The sequence below is a fragment of the Anomaloglossus baeobatrachus genome, chromosome 10, assembly GCF_048569485.1.
Source record: "Anomaloglossus baeobatrachus isolate aAnoBae1 chromosome 10, aAnoBae1.hap1, whole genome shotgun sequence".
Taxonomy (NCBI): domain Eukaryota; kingdom Metazoa; phylum Chordata; class Amphibia; order Anura; family Aromobatidae; genus Anomaloglossus; species Anomaloglossus baeobatrachus.
This window is the reverse complement of record NC_134362.1, coordinates 46,115,100-46,133,752: the sequence shown is the minus strand read 5'-3', so window position 1 is coordinate 46,133,752 and position 18,653 is coordinate 46,115,100. Positions and strand designations below refer to the sequence as shown.

Here is an 18,653-nt window from a genome sequence, read left to right as displayed (position 1 = left end):
TACAAAGTGTTTATTTTGGTATAAAAGGGGCCACAAGAAGTATAGGAAGCTTCCTAGAATGCAGCCCAGGAGCTGCAGAGGGGGGAACTTTTAGCTTTATAGCTAAATTTCTGATGACAGGTTCACTTTAAATATTCTAAAAGCTAAGATCAAATTTTGGGTTCTAACTAAAGACATTAAAGCAGAGAATATGATGAGTAGAATAGAAAATCTTAAAGAATGTCATAAAATTAAACTTATTGATGTCAAATCACTTAACTGCCATGGAACACTTTACACCTGAGTGAATTTATTTATGACCAGTATCAATTATTTCAGTTTTATGACAGGTTAATGAAAGTCTAAAATTTAATGGTTTCACTGGGGATCGAACCCAGGACCTTCTGCATGTAAAGCAGACATGATGACCACTACACTATGAAACCTGATGAAAAGCTACAGAGTGTAGGCTGCCAGAGCAGAATATTGACTACCACAGGCAATTTTATGCTGGACATAAAGTTTGCTTAATGACAAGCTTATTATTTTTTTTTTATTACATATTTTACCATTAATTTTTTTCTCCCACAATGTGATTTTGCTTAAAATAAAGTTGATATTGAATTTGTTTCTTTGGTTTCTACATAGTTTCTTCTTTTCTACATAGTTTCTTCTGTTCTACATAGTTTGTTCTTTCTGTAAATCAGAGGTGCCTAATTTGCCATGAGAATGCTCTTGTTTTTAAAGGAATTATACTATATATTTTGAGAGTGAATTCAACATCCTCCTTGTGATTTTCAATTGTTTTTTTACTATGACCATGACCATGCTAGGAATGCCAATCAGGACCCCTACGATGTAATCGCGGGGGCCTTAGAGTAGTCAAGGCAATCCGAGGTCATCATGACAACTTTTTCGTCTGTCAGCTACAGTAGCCTGTTAGACCATGCCAGGAACATAGTCTAATAGGCATTGTGTCAGTGTCTCACTGACAGTTATAATGTGTTACCTTCTGTATGTAAAACAGATGTAATGACTAGTGATGGGTAAGCGCACTAAAATTCTCATTACTCAAGTGGATCAATTTCGAATGCTCGGGTGCTCGTCTTAAATAATGATCATAAAGGAAGTCAATGGGCAATGCAACCATTTTTCTGGAAGACTCCCCGAAGGGTCTGAGGGGCGCTTGAAAATCACTGAAATAGATCACTGCTGAAATTGAATGGGAACAGCATGGGGAACATGTCCGGACACATCTATAACTCCCAAGTCACTGCTGAAAACAATGCTGTCAGATTATTAACCCCTTTTAGTGGACTTACAATAAAATGTACAAAACCAACAATAATATAGTTTTTAATGAACAAAATGTTAGGAAACATTCTTTCCTGTAAAATGACATGTTTCTAAGGCAAATTTAACAAGAGAGAAAAACTGCTTGCTCCACCCCTTTGGCCATATTCATGCGATATTTGCGCACATTGAATATTTGGTTGCAGAAATTTCTGCATCTATCTCTTGGCAGGAAAAGCAACGCACAAAAAGGTGCATTTTTTATGCTTTCAATAGTGAAAAACACAGGTGAAAATGCAGAAAGAGTTGACATGCTGCAGATTATTTTTTGCACCAAATCTCCAAGGCAAAAAAAAAATCAATATTTGAACTACACTACATGTTTCTCATTGACTTTGCTGGTATAAGGATTTGGTTGCCCACATGCAGTGTTTTGCAGTGCTTTTTTTCCTGCAGAAAAGAAGCAGTGTTTGACAGTACCATAGCAAATTATAAGATGTCATGCACACACTTGTTTTATTTTCCCTGACTGAATTTAAGAACTGAATTGTTATGTTGTTTTTTATTTTTTTTAATTTTGTTGTTTGTTTTTTTTTTTTTTAAATCTGCAGCATATTTTCACCCATAGAAATCAAAGAGTAAGTGCAAAACCACAGTAAAGTCTGTTTTGGTGACTAAAAGCAACTTTATTAAATATTATTATAATTATTTTACTTTTATTATAGGTGCATAAAACTAATTCGTTTCACTGGGGATCGAACCCAGGACCTTCTGCGTGTAAAGCAGACGTGATGACCACTACACTATGAAACCTGATGAAGGGTTGCAGGGTGTTGGCTGTCAGAGAAGAATTTTGACTGCCACAGACAATTTTGTGCTGAACATAAAGTATTCTTAGTGACAGATTCACTATTTTTTTTATTACATATTATACAATTTAATTTTTTTTCCAACAAAGTGATTTTTCTTAAAATGAAGTTGATATTGAATGTGTTACTTTGGTTTCTACATAGTTTCTTCTCTTCTACATAGTTTGTTCTTTTCTACATAGTTTGTTCTTTCTGTAAATCAAATGTGACCATCTTGCCATGAGAATGATCTTGTTTTTAATGGAGCAATATATTTTGAGAGTGAATTCAACATCATTCTTGTGATTTTCGATTTTTTTTCTACTAAAATGTTTTGAAAATATCAACTTCACGGCTTCATCAGGCATTGAAACCGAGAGTCTCTGTCTATCTAGCAGTTGTATTTATAACTACCTAATAAAACCCCCCAAAAAGTGACATTGCCTTGTTAACCCCTTCACAACATTCGACATAAGTTTACTTCATGATCGGGAAGGGTTTCCAGCAAAATGATGTAAACTTAAGCCATGACGATCTTGTGGGCTCAGGAACTGTGCCTGCATGATTGCCACCAGGAGCTCAATAAGTGATAGCCAAACTAAGGCTGCAGACAAATTAGCGTATGGCATCCGATGCGAGAGTCCCACCACTGGTCTACACCTATTATCTTTATTTGGTAAGGCTGCTTTCACACTATGTTTTTTTAACATGCGTCCTGAACTTTTTTTAACACAAAAAGGGATCAAGTGCAAATGCGTTTTCATTTCAATGCATTTGCAATGGACTCGCGTCAACATGCGTTCACATGCGTTTGCGTGCGGTTTAGACAGGAACCAGTGATTTGAAGTTTTTTAACTTTTTTCAAAAATGCTACTTGTAGCGGTTTTGAGCTGCGTCCAAATACTGCAAGTCGCTGGATCCTGACGAAACAGTACACAAACGCATGTGAACGGTGGTATGCTGATAATCAGGATCCTGTTTGGCCAGAAACCAGGCTGGCGTGATTACAGTCTCTCTCTCTCTTTGCCTCTCTCCTCTCTTCTCCTCTCTCATCTCTCCTCTCTTCTCTCACTCTCTCTCTCCTCTCTGCTCTCTCTCTCCTCTCACTCTCCGCTTCTCCTCTTTTCTCTTCTCCTCTTTTCTCTTCTCTCCGCTCTCCTCTCTCTTATCCTCTCCTCTCTTCTCTCTGCTCTCCTCTCTTTTCCTCTCTCCTCTCTTTTCCTCTCCTCTTTCTCTCCTCTCTTTTCCTCTCTTCTCTCCTCTATCTCCTCTCTCTCTCCTCCTATCTCTCTCCTCCTCTTTTTCTCTCTCTCTTCTCTCTCTCTTCTCCTCTCTCCTCCCCTCTCTCTCCTATCTCTCTCTATATATATCTCTCTCTCCTCTTCTCTCTCACTCCTCTTCTCTCTCTTCTCTCTCTTCTCCTCTCATCTCCTCTCTCTCTTCTCCATTCCCCTCCTCTCTTTCTCTCTCCTTTCTTGAATTTGAATTTCCAGTCTGTCACATTCAGTTTCCCTCACTCCCAGTCACATGACTCCAATGCCCGCCCATGAACTTCAAGTGACAGGATCCTGTAAAATAATACAAGCGTTTCTCTTTGCAAAAACAGGATCCGCTTTTGCAGCAAAAAAACGTTCATGAGGCATGTTAAAAAAACGTAGTGTGAAAGCAGCCTAAGCAGTCTGTTTATGATCTGTTTTTGAACCTTTCTGCCACTATGTGCCTGTCCCATATGTTAGTACCTTGTTGGTCTCATTATACTGTGCTTTTGCTGCTAACTTAAAGCAGCAGCCTATAATTTAGTTTAATCTAACTTGGGAAAGCACTCACTCATTATAAGTGGTGTTCAGATGGTCCAAATGACTGCGCCTTTTATATATGATGTGTAGACTTGCGGGGGGTTTCTTTCACCCTTCTGTGTCTTTTTGTACTCGGTTTTATACCTTTTTGTAATATCTGTATCCCCTTTAATTGCTCAAAACAACTTTTGTACTAATAAAATGTCATTTCATATACATTTTGTTGTTCTAATTTAATTGAGTTAATTGTGACATGCTAAAAGGGATGTTTACGTGGCAAAGTGAAAGACTTCCTTTTTCTTTGGTGTCCATTCTCATAGACTTTGCTGGGGAAGTGAAGCACATGCATTTTGTCATTGACACGGTGAAGTTTAAAACGCAACCAAAACGCAAGAAAAAACGCAATGTAGCCTAAGACTGTATGCAGATAAGTGCAACTGGATGCATCATTCCCATAGCTCACAATTACTGGCTGATCGGCCACCAGTGATACACTTTACATAAGGGCTACACAGCGGCATGTGCGGGCAACATCTAGATCATGCGTCTCATTGATACATTGAAAGACAAATGTTTCCAAATGTGTTTGATTTTCTGTTTTTCTTTATTACAGGAAAATAAAAGAGATGACACCAAGTTATATGTATAATATTCTACCTTTTATTACTGCCATATTTACTATCCTTATAAATGTGAGGTTCTTAGTGCACATTTTAACCAAATTGTGCAAGCCCATCTGTCAAAGACAAGGCGACCTCATTAGATGGGGCCCTACACTAACCTATTTATTGTATTTATATTATTCTTATTATTATCCTAGTAGCATATTGATTACTATTACAATATTATTATACTTATTATTACTATCATTACTCTAGTACTATAAGATCACTAGAATTAAAGCTGTTGAACCAGAAGAAGGCAAAAACCCCCGGACACATTCAGCCAATTTGTGTCTTAGGGGGAAAAATTCCTTCTCGACCCCGAGAAAAGGCGATCAGTCTGAGAACACTGGATCAAATCTGCTGGTGCCTAATAATGTATTATGTTATCATTATATTATTCCTATTAATAATATAATATTATAATTTTCATTACTATTATTTTTTAAAATACTATTTCTATTTTTTAACTTATTCTTTCTAATATTATGATTATTATTACTAATATTTCTATTATTTCTCTATTTACTATTAATTAGATCCCTATTCCTAAAGTTGTTGATCCAGAAGAAGGCGAAAACCCCCAGTCACATTCAGCCACTTCATGTCACAGGGGAAAAATTCCTTCTCAACCCCGGGAAAAGGTGATCAGTCGGAGGACCCTGAATCAAATCCCCTAATACCTATTAATTATAAACTAATTATTCTAGTCATTACTATAAATACTGTAATATTAATATTATTTATGCTATTTTTAGTTTGTTGCTATTTTAATTATCTTATTATTCTATTATTATTATTATTCTACTCTGTAATATTTTATTCTAGATATCTTTGGATTATTGCATTTTATTATTACTATTCTTACTAACATTTGTAGTGATACTTTACTAAAATTATAACTTAGATTCCTATTCCTAAAGCTGTTGATCCAGGAGAAGGCAAAAACCCGGGACAGATTCAGCCAATTTGTGTCTCAGGGGGAAAAATTCCTTCTCGACCCCGGGAAAAGGAGATCAGTCCGAAAACCCTGGATCCAACCTGCTGAGATTATTTTTATGGCTCTAATTATCATTATTATACAATTAATGTTTGAGTTACTGCTCTTATTATTATGATATTAGATATTATATTACTGCTCCTACCATAGAAGTCTTTTTAATGTTTTTACTACATTTTTAACTTATTTCTAAACCTAATAATTACTATTATATGTTTTTTTTATTATACTTACTAGATTTGATGCTGTTGATGTTCTTACAGCTTGTTTGTTGGGGCCACACAGTCCATCAGCGTCTCATCGGTTTGAGGAGGATGTTCAACATGGTTTTTCTTATTCCTCTAAGGTTGCTGCTGATGTATTTGAACATGAACTGCTGGCGGATCATCTGTCTCCGTGACGGCTGGTTCTGAACTTGTTGACCCTGTGCCGGCTGGTTCTGACCTTGTTGACTCTGTGCCAGCTGGTTCTGAACTTGTTGACTCTGTACCGGCTGGTTCTGAACTCCTTGAATCTGTGCCAGCTGGTTTTGAATTTGTTGACATAGTGCCAGCTGGTTCTAAACTCGTTGTCTCCATGCCAGCTGGTTCTGAACTCGTTGACTCGGTGCCGGCTGGTTCTCAACTCGTTGATTCTTTGCTGGCTGGTTCTGAACTAGTCTCTTTGCCGGCTGGTTCTGAACTCGTTGACCCTGTACTGGCTGGTTCTGAGCTCGTTGTCTCCATGCCGACTGCTTCTGAACTCATTGTTTCTGTGCTGGCTGGTTCTGAACTCGTTGTTTCTGTGCTGGCTGGTTCTGAACTCGTTGTCTCTTTGCCAGCTGGTTCTGAACGCATGTTGTCGTAGTTTGCACCATTCTTCGTTTTACTCCTAAATCTTTCTTTTTTGTCTTCTTAGTGTCTTCTTTCTCATCTTCTTCCAGGTCTTTCACCTCCCGAAACCTCATAGGTTCCGTTATCACCAGTTCATTCTGCTTCTCTGTTGTCTTCTTAGTGTCTTCTTTCTCATCTTCTACCTCTACATTCTCCTCTTCTGGCATCCCTGATGGCGGCTCAGGTCTTTTATCATGTAAAGGAAACGGCAGATATTTTCCTGGGCTTCGCGGTTGGTTGGCATCAGGCGCTAAGAAAAGAAGAGTCAGTTAATTGTCCGCTCAGACGTTCCTTTACATCTATGGACAGAACATGAGGACATAATATGCGGTGCGATCAGTCACCTCCATCTTGAAGATCGGTGATGAGAGGAATCTGATGCAGTAGATGAGAAGTTGGTTTTCTGCCTCCTCCTTGGTGCTGGGACAAGCTGGATTCAACACAAGCAGATAATGGGGTCAATCATACAATGTCTAGAACACGTCAAATCTAGTGATGAGCGAGTATGCTTGTTACTACTCGGTACTCGCACGAGTATCACTGTACTCGGGCTACTCGGCGGGTACCGAGTAATTTCGCGATACTCGTTGCTGTACTCGTGGTCTTCATCCCTGCATGTTGGCGCTCTTTTGAGAGCCAGCCCTCATGCAGGGATTGGCTGGCAGACCACTACAATGCCACAGCCCTCTTAGTTGTGGAATTGCAGTGATTGGCCGGCCCGCACAGCGTGACCGAGCCTTTATACCGGCGGGCGTGCTGTGCTCTGCACACAGCCATCTCATATTCCATGCTTTCCCCGCCCACAGACGCCTATGATTGGTTGCAGTGAGACACGCCCCCACGCTGAGTGACAGGTGTCTCACTGCACCCAATCACAACAGCCGGTGGGCGTGTCTATACTGTGCAGTAAAATAAATAAATAAATAATTATTGCGGTCCCCCCAATTTTAATACCAGCCAGATAAAGCCATACGGCTGAAGGCTGGTATTCTCAGGATGGGGAGCCCCACGTTATGGGGAGCCCCCCAGCCTAACAATATCAGTCAGCAGCCGCCCAGAATTCCCTCATACATTAGATGCGGCTGTTCTGGGACTGTACCTGGCTCTTCCCGATTTACCCTAGTGCGTTGGCAAATCGGGGTAATAAGGAGTTAATGGCAGCCCATAGCTGCCACTAAATCCTAGATTAATCATGTCAGGCGTCTCCCCGAGATTCCTTCCATGATTAATCTGTAAATTACAGTTAAAAAACACACACACCCGAAAAATCCTTTATTAGAAATAAAAAACAATAACAAAGTCCCTCATCACCAATTTATTAACCCCGACAAAGCCTCCATGTCCGGCGTACTCCACAGTCCTCCAGCGTCGCGTCCAGCTCTGCTGCATGCAGGTGACAGGAGCTGCAGAATACACCGCCACTCCGGTCAGCTTCACACAGCAACTGAGGTGAGTAGCGCGACATCGCTAGTAAAAAGCACAAAACGTGCGTTTTGGACATCGGAGTGCCACACAATGTTTTACGTAAAATCTTTCATGTATTAATCTCAAAAAGTAACATACACCAGCTCTATCTCACTATTGGGTATGTTCCCTTAACATTTCCGCCATGAAAATTCATTTTGGTGTCATTTTGGAAGGTTTTCTGGTGAGTCCGTAAAAATGGCGGAAAACTCGGACAAAATTGTTCACAGCTGTGACTTTTGAGTGATAAATGCTTCAAGGGGTCTTCCCCATGCTGTTGCCATGTCATTTGAGTACTCTTCTGAGACTTTTGTGACATTTTTAGGGTTTCTACATGCTGCCGGGGGTCATTTCAGAAAAATACTCGGGTCTCCCATAGGATAACATTGGGCTCGGTGCTCGGGCCGAGTACACGAGTATCTTGGGATGCTCGGCCCGAGCCTCGAGCACCCGAGCTTTTTGGTACTCGCTCATCACTAGTCAAATCCTTAAATTTACAGGACAATTCCTTTAACCCAAATCATTGTGACCTGCTGGATTCTGAATGATTCTGTGCACAGAAAAACACGCAAATTACTATGGAAAACTATTTTCTAACTGACTTTCTGCTCAATCTGCAATGTGCTGTAATTCTGTGCTGGACTAATACATGTTCTGGATTATTAAATGCTGGATTATAGGAATGACACTTTATTCTCAGATTAACTGGAAATTCTTATTATATAAAATAATAATCTCACATGACAAGCATCCAGATCCAAAGACGCATTCCTGGCGACGGTAGATGCCCTAAAGAAAACAGCATCTGGTAAGTGTCCACTCATCACTCATCAGGGATGGACAATAGGACGCGGGTCCGTGTATAATAAAGCTGTGGACCTCCGGAGAGCTGCGGCTCGCTGCCATCCTATGAATCTCCTGTATTGTAGAATCCATTGGAAAATCTGTGAATCCAAAAAAGATTTAGTCACAGATCTAATAAAAACACAAACACCGCAGCTTCCCCCACATATTCATAGTGAGCGTCCCCCCAGGTATTGGACCCCATTACACCCATTCATAGAGGCAACATGATCACAGTGTTTGTAGAGTCTCCAGTAAAGGTAATACCACATGGAAAACATTGTACAGTGGATTGCACTGGGGCCTGTAAATAAAGATATATGGCAAACATGGATTTCTATGTTCTTCATGCAAATAAATACAGGTAACCCCACAAAAATAACAGTGAAAGTGACTTCATTACCAGCACATAGAGCCAAACCCCCAATAACAGTGCCAGGACACTAATCCCACTGACATTAGTGGTAAATAATGCCCCAATAAATAACACCGCCAGCAGTGTCCTGTGTAACATAAACATAAAATTCTGCTTTCCTGCTGCCACTAGGGGGAGCCCAGTGCACCAGTAAATACAGATTGTACTGATAGCGCCCCCTAGTGGCCGGTGACAGCAGCTGCTGTGGCAGAATTCTCTGCTCTGCCCGGTGTTCTTGCCTGTTTTGAGTTTAGGTGAAATGATAAAATCATCAGCGGATTCCAGATAACAGGAAAGAAGCATCGAGGAGAGGAGATAAATCAGTGTCCGGTCATCAGGGGATGTGATGGCGGCACTCACCGATATACAACTCCACTCGTCACTGTCTGTAACAGACTGAGGAGAGGGACAGTTTGTTTGTGTTTATTTTTCCAGATTCAAATCCAGCAATCTTATTGGCTGCTGACCAGTGTCATGGAACACACTGGATTTAAAGGGACAGGACGCTCTTATTTCTCCACAGTGCAATTCATATAGACGTGCTATATCTCTCTGCTTAACCCCCTCACCCCCGACCACTAAAACACCCTAATGACCGGGCCATTTTTTGCAATTCTGACCAGTGTCACTTTGACAGGTTATAACTCTGGAACGCTTCAACGGATCCTGGCGATTCTGAGATTGTTTTTTCATGACATATTGTACTTCATGACAGTGGTAAATTTAGGCCGATATTTTTTGCGTTTATTTGTGAAAATTTAGGACAATTTGCAAACATTTTGAAAATTTCGCAATTTTCAAATTTTGAAAATTTATGCCTATAAATCTGAGAAATATGTCAAGAAAAATAGTTACTAAATAACATTTCCCACTTGTCTACTTTACATCAGCGCAATTTTCGAAACAAAATTTTTTTCCGTTAGAAAGTTAGAAGGGGTCAAAGTTCATCAGCAATTTCTCATTTTTCCAACAAAATTTACAAACGAATTTTTTTTAGGGACCCCATCACATTTGAGGTGACTTTGAGAGGCCGAGGTGACAGAAAATACCCAAAAGTGACCCCATTCTAAAATCTGCACCCCTCACTCTGCTCAAAACCACATCCAAGAAGTTTATTAACCCTTTAGGTGCTTCACAGCAACCAAAGCAATGTGGAAGGAAAAAATGAAAATTTTACTTTTTAACACAAAAATGTTACTTTAGCCATAAAATTTTAAATTTTCACAAGGGAGAAAAGAGAAAGTGCACCCTACAATTTATTGTGCATTTTCTCCTGAGTACGCTGATACCCCATATGTGGTAAAAATCAATTGTTTGGGCGTACGGCAGAGTTCGAAAGGGAAGGAGCGCCATTTGAATTTTTGAACACAAAATTAGCTGCACTCATTAGCAGACGCCATATCGGGTTTGAAGACCCCCTGAGGTGCCTAAACAATTGAGCTACCCCACAAGTGACCCCATTTTGGAAACTAGAGCCCTCAAATAATTTTTCTAGATGTTTGGTGAGCACTTTGAACCTCTGGGGGCTTCACAGAAGTTTATAACGTTGAGCCGTGAAAAGAAAAAATGTTTTTTTTACCACAAAACTGTTGCTTCAACTAGGTAGCTTTTTTTTCACAAGGGTATCAGGAAAAAATGCACCATAAAATGTATTGTGCATTTTCTCCTGAGTACGCAGATACCCCATATGTGGTGGAAATCAAATGTTTGGGCACACGGCAGGGCTCGGTAGGCAAGGAGCGCCATTTGAATTTTTGACTGCAAAATTAGCTGCACTCATTAGTGGACGCCATGTCGGGTTTGAAGACCCCCTGAGGTGCCTAAACAATGGAGCTACCCCACAAGTAACCCCATTTTGGAAACTAGAGCCCTCAAATAATTTTTCTAGATGTTTGATGAGCACTTTGAACCTCTGGGGGCTTCACAGAAGTTTACAACGTTGAGCTGTAAAAAGAAAAAAATTTTTTTTTACCACAAAACTGTTGCTTCAACTAGGTAGCTTTTTTTCACCAGGGTATTAGTAAAAAATGCACCATAAAATGTATTGTGCATTTTCTCCTGAGTACGCAGATACCTCATATGTGGTGGAAATCAAATGTTTGGGCACACGGGAGGACTCAGAAGGCAAAGAGCGCTATTTGAATTTTAGAGTGCAAAATAAGCTGCACTCATTAGCGGACGCCATGTCGGGTTTGAAGACCCCATGAAGTCCCTAAACAATGGAGCTCCCCCAAAAGTGACCGCATTTTGGAAACTAGAGCCCTCAAATAATTTTTCTAGATGTTTGGTGTGCACTTTGAACACCTGGGGGCTTCACAGAAGTTTATAACGTTGAGCCATGAAAAGAAAAAAATAAAATTGTTATCACTAAACTGTTGCTTCAACTAGGTAGCTTTTTTTTCACAAGGGTATCAGGAAAAAATGTACCATAAAACGTATTGTGCAATTTCTCCTGAGTACGACGATACCTCATATGTGGTGGAAAGTAATTGTTTGGGCGCATGGCAGGGCTCAGAAGAGAAAGTGCACCATTTGACAGCATAATTGGTTGGAATCATTAGCGGACGCCATGTAATGTTTGGAGACCCCCTATGGTGCCTAAACAGTGGAGCTCCCTCACAAGTGACCCCATCCCCTCAAGGAAATTATCTAGATGTTTGGTGAGCCCCTTTTTTTGTACAACGGTATCAGGAAAAACTGCACCATAAAACGTCTTGTGCAATTTTTCCTGAGTACGCAGATACCTCATATGTGGTGGAAATAAATTGTTTGGGCGTATGGTGGGGCTCAGAAGAGAAGGAACGCCATTTGACTTTTCAAACGCACAGACGCGGTGCACTGATCGACCGCTGCAGGACGCACATTCGGATGAGATACAAAAAGCATCGGTGATACGGAAAAAAAGAAAAAGTCACGTCAAAAATTGAGCAGGGATGCCGATCCGTTATGTGCATCCCTGATCAGCGCTCGGCGGGACGCACGGACAGATGCGATACAAAAAGCGTCGGGGATACGGAAAAAAGTAACTCCAAAAATTGAGCAGGGATGCAGATTTGTTATGTGCATCCCTGATCAGCGCTTGGCGAGACGCACGGATGGATGCGATACAAAAAGCATCGCGAATACGAAAAAAGGTCACGCCAAAAATTGAGCAGGGATGCCGATCCGTTATGTGCATCCCTGATCAGCGCTCGGCGGCACGCACGGACAGATGCGATACAAAACGCGACGGGGATACGGAAAAAAAAAGTCACGCCAAAAATTGACCACGGATGCAGATCCGTTATCTGCATCCCTGATCAGCGCTCGGTGGGACGCACGGACGGATGCGATACAAAAAGCGTCGGGGATACGAAAAAAAGGCACGCCAAAAATTGAGCAGGGATGCAGATCCGTTATGTGCATCCCTGATCAGCGCTCGGCGGGACGCACGGACAGATGCGATACAAAAAGCGTCGGGGATACGGAAAAAAGTCACGCCAAAAATTGAGCAGGGATGCCGATCCGTTATCAGCATCCCTGATCAGCGATCGGCGGGACGCACAGACAGATGCGATACAAAACGCGACGGGGATACGGAAAAAAAAAAGTCACGCCAAAAATTGACCACGGATGCAGATCCGTTATCTGCATCCGTGATCAGTGCTCGGCGGGACGCACGGACAGATGAGGTGTAAAAATGGACAGGATACAGGGAAAAAAAAAAAGTTATATTCACAGTACCCAGAGGAGTAGCAGGAGGAACAGAAGGCAAGCGAGATAGACAGCTGTACAGGTACAGGAGCAGCAGGCAGGACGTTGGACAGATCAGCAGAAGGACCCAGGTAGAAGGACCCAGAGATGGAGGCAGATGTGATCGGGCCAGTGAAGAAATCGGACGACCCGGTGAAGGCAGGTAAGAGGACGTCAAGGGGAGAGGGGAGGGGGAGAGCAGAGGAGATGGGGAGAGCAGAGGGGGGGGGGGCGGGAGAGCAGAAGGGGATACCGGAGAAGCAAGGAAAGAAGGAAGGAAGGAAGGAAGCAGAATCGAGATGACAGAGGAGGCAGGCAGATCGCAGGGGGAGCAGATCGGAATGTCGGGGGGCAGATCGGGGCATGGGGGGGCAGATCGGGGGGGCACAGGCAGGGGCCATAACGAGAGCGCGCAGGAGCCATAACGGGAGCGCGCAGGGGCCATAACGGGAGCGCGCATGGGCTGGAAGAAGAGTGCAATACTCACGTGGAGCAGGCAAGAAGACGGTGACATTAGCGGCGGCAGCGGTGGCGTGGTACCACAAGTACCAGCCACTCCACACTGCAGACATGTTGGGGGAGGCTCCCCAGAACAGCACAGGCCTGGGGAGGGCGGCCACCTGCAGATCAGACTGCCCCACTGCACACTGATTGGAGCGATTGCGCGTCATAGCACGATCGCTCCAATCAGTGCTGCATGGGCTGGGGGCGGCATGTTTGAGATCCACCTATGATCTGCTGTAGCTGCTACAATAGATCATAGCAGGATCTCATAGCATCGCACTAATTCGGGCATTATTTTTGCCGAAATCAGTGCGAATGTTGTGGTTGGCGGTTCAGATTTGAACAGCCAATCACAACGATCGTCGATGGGGGGTTGCGATGCCACCCCCTCTGGGGTCAAGCAAAGGTCCCCTGCTGTAAGAAACAGCAGGGGACATCATTTGAAAGCCGTTGCTATGGCCACGGCAATCAAATGAAGTTTAGGCAGTAAAATTACGTCCCTGGTCGTTAAGTCACGTTAAAATAGGACGTAATTTTACTGCCCGCGGTCGTGAAGGGGTTAATATATGAAGCTGTGGAGATAATCTGGGGGGCAGCTTTATGTTTTCATACACAGCAATTAAAATGTCACTACCGATATTGTCAGAACATTATATTCTACATATTATTAGAGTATCGGTGCATGAAGGAGTTAATTATAAATTATATAATTTTCAAATACCTCTTCCTGAACAGGATATTTTACAAAATCTTCTTTTTATCACACGGCTGATGGTTATTTCTACATTACTGACATTGAAATGAATGAAGCTGACTGCGGCCGAGGTGTCAGCCTGACTCCAATGTCATAACTGGGATCCACTGGTTGCAATAAGTTCTGAGCTGATGGGGCTGAGGGATAATTTCTGATTCAGAAGGGAAGTGATCATGTCATGTCTTTCCTCTGCTGCACTGTTTGATTGACCGATCATTGCATCTACAGGGCTCATTGTTGCCCATTTCTTGGTGCATCTTTAAAGTTCATTGAACAACAAATCTTGAACCCCGTCTGCTTTGAAATTGTTGCCACTTTTTGCTGAGCTCTGTTTTTACATGAAATTGTCTTCATCAACCTCACCTTTGCAGTCGAGTTTGTTTTTTCCTCACCCAGTTTTTGTTTATTTACTCACACACCTGACTATAATCCCTTATAATCCCTGACTTTGTGTTATGAGCAGCACAGTAGCTCAGTGGTTAGCACGGCTGCTTTGCAGACCTGGGTTCAAATCTCTCCAAAGACAACATCTGCAAGCAGTCTGTATGTTCTCCCATGTTTGCATGGGTTTCCTCTGGGTTCTCCTTTTTCCTCCAGCACTGCATGACATCTATGGATTATCACACCCTGTACAGTGGTGGTCAGAACCTGGGCAATAATTAATCAGCAGTTCCCAGTGGAGCACAGTTTTTACAGTAGAGTAATTTTCTATGTACAGAGTCACTGGGTAAGTCTCCTTCTGGAGAGTGTACGCTCTTATGGTCAGCGGGATCGCTTCTCTCTTTACTATAGTGTGTAAGCTCTTATGGTCAGGGGGATCCTCCTCTCTTCTGTAGAGTGTGACCTCTTATGGTCTGCGGGGTTGTCTCTCTCCTGTAGAGTGTAACCTCTTATAGTCAGCAGGGTCCTCCCTCTCTCTTCAAAAGTGTAAGCTCTTATGGTCAGTGGGCTCCTCACTCTCTTGTAGAGTGTAAGCTCTTATGGTCAGTGGTATTCTCTCTCTTCTATAGAGTGTAACCTCTTATGGTCAGCGGGGTCCTCCCTCTCTCTTCAAAGAGTGTAAGCTCTTATGGTCAGTGGGCTCCTCACTCTTCTGTAGAGTGTAAGCTGTTATGGTGAGCAGAGTTCTCCCTCTTCTGTAGAGTGTAAGCTCTTATGGTCAGTGGGGTCCTCCTCTCTCCTGCAGAGTGTGACCTCTTATGATCAGCAGGGTCTTCTCTCTCTCCTATAGAGTGTAAGCTCTTATGGTCAGTGGGATTCCCTCTCTTCCGTAGCGTGTAAGCTCTTATGGTCAGTGAGGTCTTCTCTCTTCTCTAGAGTGTAAGCTCTTATGATCAGCGGGGTCCTTTCTGTCTCTTCTGTAGAGTGTAAGCTCTTATGGTCAGAGGGATTCCCTCTCTTCCGTAGAGTATAAGCTCTAATGGTCAGCAGAGTTCTCTCTCTTCTGTTCAGTGTAACATCTTATGGTCAGCAGGATCTTTTCTCTCTCTCTTCTGTAGAGTGTACGCTTTTATGGTCAGCGGGGTCCTCTCTGTTCTGTAGAATGTAAGCTCTTATGGTCAGCGGGGTCCTTTTTCTCCTGTAGAGTGTAAGCTCTTATGGTCAGTAGTGTCCGCTCTATACTGTAGAGTGTAAGCTCTTATGGTCAGTAGTGTCCACTCTATGCTGTAGAATGTGAGCTCTTATGGTCAGCAGGGTCCTCTTTCTCCTGTAGAGTGTAAGCTCTTATGGTCAGCAGTGTCCTCTCTATACTATAGAGTGTAAGCTCTTATGGTCAACAGTGTCCTCTCTATACTATAGAGTGTAAGCTCTTATGGTCAGCAGTGTCCTCATTCTCCTGTAGAGTGTAAACCATGGGGTTCTTTCTCTCTCCTTTCCCCCCATTTACATTTTCTGAGAAATTACAAGTTTCCCAATATTGGGATTCATGCAAATTTGTTTGCAGTTGTCCATTTGGAGAGTCTTTTATAATCCTCCAGCAGCTCTGCTCTAATAGAGGCCTGAAAAATTGCTAAAAAAAAAATGCTTGAAATACACTTCTTTATTTGCATTTAAAAATGACTTTGCAGTTCCTACATTCAGGCTTCTGAATCTTTTTTTTTATCTTCAGGTTTCCATACATGACAAGCATTTAAAAGAAGTGACCAGACCATTCTTCTGGCATTTTCTACTGTGAAGCCACTGTATACTTTACAATAGAAGTTAATAAGAATGCAAAAAAAAATAAATCAGTCGCCTGGGTAGTTTTAACTAATTGTAGAGTATTATTCCTTACTTAACGGATTGAAAAGAAAATGAGAAAAAAATGGCCACAAGAAACACTTAAAAAATTATTGAAAAAATGTTAACGGACGACGATTTAGAGGAACCGTTAGCAAAACGTTGCGTTAAATGTAAAGAAAATACTAACAAAAAAAGTGCGAGGACAAAAAAATGACAAGAATTGTCACATAGAAAGAGCAATTCCGGAAGCGATTTCCACAGGAAAAACTTTTCATATGTGAACAATTAACGAAACACAGTGTGAACTTACCCATACATCTGAACAGTGCGGCTCCAGGACTGAGGCGGAGGAGCTCCTCAGCCCCGCACCACAATGCTGTCATCACCGGGGCCGCCCGGAAGAAGAGGACGCTCAGTCACTGGATAAGCGCTCCTGAGGAGCCGAACATGACATGGAGGATCATTTTAGATACAAGGGTCGTCATGTGGGAGGAGCGGTGTTACTTCACAAAGGACATTATCGGGCAGTGGGGGACATTATGGAGAAAATTGATTGGTAAATGATAGGGCAATGGGGGACATTAAGGGGCAATGTGGAAGAAGATAGGGCAATGTGGGACATTATGGGGCAATGTGGAACATGATAGGGCAATGTGGGACATTATGGGGCAATGTGGAACATGATAGGGCAATGTGGGACATTATTGGGCAATGGTGGACATTATTGCGAAATGTGGGACATTATTGGGCAATGTGGGACATGATAGAGCAATGTGGGACATTATTGGGCAATGTGCGACATGATAGGGCAATGTGGGACATTTTGGGGCAATGGGGGACATGATTGCGCAATGGGGGACATTATGAAGAAAATAGGGACATTGTAAGGCATTTGTGGACATTATGGGGCAATAAGGGACATAATGAAGCAATTAGGAAGGAGATTGTGAAAGGCAGCATAGTATAAGGAGGAGCAGAGGGGACTTTATGCAGTGATGTAGCATGTGGGAGATATTATAAAAAGGTCAAGTATTGTGGGGACATTATGGAAAGGGGCACTTTGTGGGCTATTGTGGAGAGGAGCAGTGTGTGGGGGGATATTTTGTGCATGAAGCAATTAACAACCCCTTCTGATTCCCCTTGTTTCCCCCATCTAAAATAAAAGACCCTGTGTTCACCTCTGGTGCTGGCACTGTTCCAGCGCTGTCAGTAATCGCAATTCGTGGCTCACGTTACATTGTGACATCACGAGAGCCCTACGTCCAATCACTGCCAGCTTCTGTCTCCCCACCTTAGGAATGAACAAACATTTGGGGGAACATAGGGGCCCAGGATGGGAGACTTTATTAAATAAAGGGGGTCAGGATGGGAGATATTATTATTATATGGGGCCAGAGTGAGGAACATACATTATTGGTTTATGGTGGCAAATTTATTGGTTTATCTATGTCTTTGTGTATCTCTGTTTGTTTCAGTCTGTGTGTCTGTCTCGGTGTATGTCTCTGTGTGTTTCTGTCTCTGTGTGTATCTCTTTCTTTGTGTGTGTCTCTCTGTGTCTGTATGTATCTCTGCCTCTGTGGTCTCTGTCTCTGTGTGTCTGTATGTGTCTGTGTGTCTCTGTCTCTATGTCTCTCTCTCTCTCTCTGTGTTTGTGTGTGTCTGTCTGTGTGTTTCTCTCTGTCTCTGTGTGTCTCTAGCAATATCATATTACCTCACACTTAAGCTTCTTATTCTAAGAATCTCCTTCATTGCCTATAGCAACCAATCACAGCTCCTATTAATGACCTGTAGCTCCCAGCTCCATTGACCTTAATGTAAACAGGTATTTTGTTGAATAACTGTAAAGCGCAGGGTTAAATTTTCCCCTCAAAACTTGGTCTATGACATTGCCTGAGTCAAGTGAGGCGTCTGTGCAAAATTTTGTGATTGTAAATGCGACGGTGCGGATTCCTTTAGCGGACATACATACACACATCCATATATACATAAACACACTCAGCTTTATATATTAGATTCACTGTGCAGAGTGACTAAAATGTCTACTTTAATCTTAGGGGTACTTTGCACGTTGCAACATTGCTACCGCGATCTCGTCGGGGTCAAATCGAAAGTGACGCACATCCGGCACCGGTAACGACATCGCAACGTGTAAAGCCTAGAAGCACCGATAAACGATCGCAAAAGCGTCGAAAATCGATGATCTGTGTAGTGTCGGTCATTTCCATAATTTTGCTGCAGCCACAGGTACGATGTTGTTCTTCGTTCCTG

General features: G+C 42.4%; 2 non-coding genes across 2 annotated transcripts; both read right to left on the bottom strand.

Moving 5' to 3' along the window:
* Positions 1-352: 352 nt before the first annotated feature.
* On the bottom strand, positions 353-425 carry TRNAV-UAC (transfer RNA valine (anticodon UAC)). The gene has a single exon. It is a non-coding gene; the product is annotated as a tRNA-Val (tRNA).
* A 1,587-nt stretch (positions 426-2,012) lies between these two features.
* Positions 2,013-2,085, bottom strand: TRNAV-UAC (transfer RNA valine (anticodon UAC)). Its single transcript has one exon. It is a non-coding gene; the product is annotated as a tRNA-Val (tRNA).
* Positions 2,086-18,653: the final 16,568 nt, after the last annotated feature.